Raw genomic sequence first — 3979 nt, 5'->3', positions numbered from 1 at the left:
CATAATGAATATTTTGGTTGTTAAACAAATATAAATTATTTCTTATTTCAGCTGTAAATTTTAGCCTGTAGTTATAATCAACATTCTCTAACAAATTGATCTGTTCTGTGGAATAAATAGAGAAAGCACCCATTTCATGCTCAAAGCAACAAGGAAAGAAAGAGACAAGTCATAGTTTAGCATTATCTTTTATGGCAGAAATGTAGAAAAGTGATTTTGCTATGTAAGAGCAGGACATGAATTCCTGTAGTTCCCCTTGTGGATTTTGTGAATATTTACCTTTGTGCCTTTTCTTTTTTCCTATTAATATAAACATTTTCATATTTTCGGTGTCTACATATATATAAATATATATCTATATATACATATATATACACACTATGTATATATGTAAAGATCAGAAGTGGAAAAGTAAAGGGAGAAATAAAAATCTAAGTTGATGTTTAGTTGTCAGAGAAAAAAAATCAATTTTAGCCTATGATTTTGGGTTTTATGTATTGAATTAAATTCAATCCTAAGGCATATATACACGCTATGTATATATGTGTGTATATACATGTATGTATGTGTCTTAGATATCTGTCTCTTTTGTGGGTTTGTCTGATTTGTTTACTTGCCTATTGTACACGTATTTTCTAGCCATTTGGCTTGATTTCTGGACGGCTCTCTCTTTTTTCTGGGGGTGAATTTCTATACATATAAAGATTTCTTTCCTTGTTTATGACTGAAGGAAAGATTTCCAAGGGAGTACTTAAAGAGATTTTGGAATGTGTTTTCCAATTATGAATTAAATTTTATTACTATTATCTCGGATGATACTGATCCTACCAAGAAAAAAGTCTTTGATGTTATATTTAAACATAATTTGTTTGTATATATAATGAGGGAAATTTTTAAAGTAACTGCTTTTACATTCCCATTCTAAGCTTTTAAAGTCAGTAAGTGCAACTTAAAAATATTTTCTCCGTCACTGTCACCTCACTACGTCCAATATACATATATCTGCTTTTAGCTTACATTGTCTTCAATTTCTATATTTTTAATACATAAATAAATCCCCTTTTTTATTCATTTGAAAAATATTTGCCAACATATAGTATAGCAATTAAAAATGAAGGCTCTGGCAAAAGCATATGACCTGAGCTGAAATTCTAGACCCAAAACTATCTGAAATTCCCTGAATTTCTGTTTTCTCATGTTGATTAAAAGGTGATCTACTATACAGGATGGCTGGGAGGATGAATAAAACAATGTTTATAAAGCATTTAATATAGCTACTGATATATGACAAATACTTAAATATAAGTCACAGTTATTAACAACACATATTTATCACATATCAAAGAGAATAGCAGAGATAATAGGCACAAAATATACATTATTCCTCACTGACACTTTATAATGATAAGAGGGTTAATATATCAGGGTCAATACATACATGATTATAAACATATATGCATCTAACAACAGAAGCCCAATATATGAGGCAAAAACTGTCAGGAATGAAAGGAGAAATAGGCAGTTCAATAGTAATGAAGTATTTCAACTTCTTGTTTTTATTTTAAATTTAATTTTTTTTTTTTTTTTTTTTTTTTTTTAAGCAAAGGTTCTTGCTCTGTCACCCAGGCTAGAATGCAGTAGTATAATCATAGCTTACCACAGCCTCAAACACCTGGGCTCAAGCAATTGTCCTACCCCACTCTCCTGAGTAGCTAGAACTTTAGGGTTTGAACCATCATGCCTGGCTACTTTTTAAATTTTTTATAGAGACCAGGTCTCACTATATTGCCCAGGCTGGTCTTGAACTCCTGGTCTCAAGTGATCCTCCTGAATCGGCCTCCCAAAGTGCTGGGATTACTGGCATGAGCCACTGCACCTGGCCCCCGCTTCAATAATGGATAGAACAACTATCTATAAGATCACTAAGTAAATAGAAAACTTGGACAATACTGAAAACCAATTTGGTGTAACAGTCATCAACAGAACATTCCACCCAACAACTTCAAAATACACATTTTTCTCAAGTGCACAAGGAACATTTCCCAGGTAGACCACATACTAGACCACAAATCAAGTATTAGTAAATTGAAAATAATTAAAATTATACAAAGTATGTTTTCTGATTCCAATGAAATTGCATTAGAAATCAACAAAAAATAAAATTTAAGAAATTCACAAATATGTGGATATGAAACAAAATTTTTCTTAATCACTAATGGGCCAAAATAGAGATCTCAAGAAAGTTAAAAAAAAATCAGAGATAAATAAAAACAAAAATAAAATATATTGAAATGTATGGATGGAGCTAAAGCAGCACTTAAAGGGAAATTTCAGCTGTAAATATACATATTCAAAAAGAAGATCTCAAATCTATAACCTAGCCTTTCACCTTAAGATAATAGAAAAAGTAGAGGAACTAACCCAAAGTGAGCAGGATAGAAATAATAAAATTTAAAGCAGAATAAGTAAAATATATAATAGAAAAATAATAGAGAAACCAAACTAAAATTTGGTTCTCTAGAAGATCAACAAATTGACGTATTTTTAGCTGAAGTGACCTAGGAAAAAAGTCAAAAATTACTAAAATCAGGAATAAGAAAGGGGACATTACTACCAACCTTACAGGAATAAGAAGGATCATAAGGGATTACTATGAACAAATGTAAACCAACAAATTAGATTAAATGAACAAATTTCTAGAAAAATGCAAGCTATTGAAATTGGCTAAAGAATGGATAATCTGAATACAGCTATAATAAGCAAATATATTAACTCAGCAATTTAATATCTTCCAAAAAAGACAACCCACTCCCACATGGATTTACTGGTTGGCTTTATCAAAAATTTTAAAGAAGAATTAATAACAATCTTTCACAAACTATTTCAAATAACAACAAAAAAAAGAGAACATTTCCTTCCTAACCCATTCGGTGAAGCCAATGTTACCCAATAACAATACTCGACAAATAGATAACCAGAAAAGGAAACTACAGGCCAATATCCTTTATAAATATTGATGCAAATAGCCTCAACAAAACACAACAAACTGAATTCAACAACATATAGAAAAGATTACACATCACGACCAAGTGAGATTGCAGAAATATAAGAATAGTTTAACATTTAAAAAGCAACCAATGTAATATATTAATAGAATAAAGGGTTAAAAAACATATAATTCTTTCAATAGATGTCAAAAAAGCATTTGACAAAATCCAACACCATTTTATTATAATATTACTAGAAATATAAAACTAGGAATAGAAGGAACTTCTTCAATCCAATAAAGAACATCTATAAATAACTCAGGCTAACATCATCTTCAATGTAGAAAGACTGAACGCTTTCTTCCTAAGAAGGGAAACAAGACTAAAATTGTTTCTCACCACTAATATTCAGTATTGAGCCTGGCAGTTACAGCTAGGACTATTAGGAAAAATAAATACATAAAATATAATAAATAAATAAATGGTTTTCAAATTGGAAATGAAGTCATTTTTCTATTTTCAGATGACATGATCTTGCATATGAAAAATCTTAAGGAATCCACTAAAAAATAATTGAACTAATAAATGAGTTCAGCAATGTGGCAGGTTACAAAATCAATATACAAATATCAATTGTATACAGGTTATCTATACACTAGCAATGAACAATCTGAAAAAAAGTTAAGAAAACAATCCTGTTTATAATAGTCGGCCGGGCGCGGCGGCTCAAGCCTGTAATCCCAGCACTTTGGGAGGCCGAGACGGGCGGATCACGAGGTCAGGAGATCGAGACCATCCTGGCTAACACCGTGAAACCCCGTCTCCACTAAAAATACAAAAAATTAGCCGGGTATGGTGGCGGGCGCCTGTAGTCCCAGCTACTCGGGAGGCTGAGGCAGGAGAATGGCGTGAATCCGGGAGGCGGAGCTTGCAGTGAGCTGAGATCCGGCCACTGCACTCCAGCCTGGGCGACAGAGCGAGACTCCGTCTCA

At 32.2% G+C, this 3979-nt stretch overlaps 1 protein-coding gene across 2 annotated transcripts in view; it reads left to right on the top strand.

Annotated features, from left to right (window-relative positions):
- The window catches only part of EPYC (epiphycan), a 49502-nt gene that overhangs the window by 39925 nt on the left and 5598 nt on the right, over positions 1–3979 (top strand). The window lies entirely within an intron of this gene.

This window comes from Rhinopithecus bieti, unplaced genomic scaffold (genome assembly GCF_001698545.2).
Source record: "Rhinopithecus bieti isolate Rb0 unplaced genomic scaffold, ASM169854v2 scaffold_2453, whole genome shotgun sequence".
NCBI classification, from domain to species: domain Eukaryota; kingdom Metazoa; phylum Chordata; class Mammalia; order Primates; family Cercopithecidae; genus Rhinopithecus; species Rhinopithecus bieti.
This window is presented reverse-complemented; position numbering and strand designations above follow the sequence as displayed.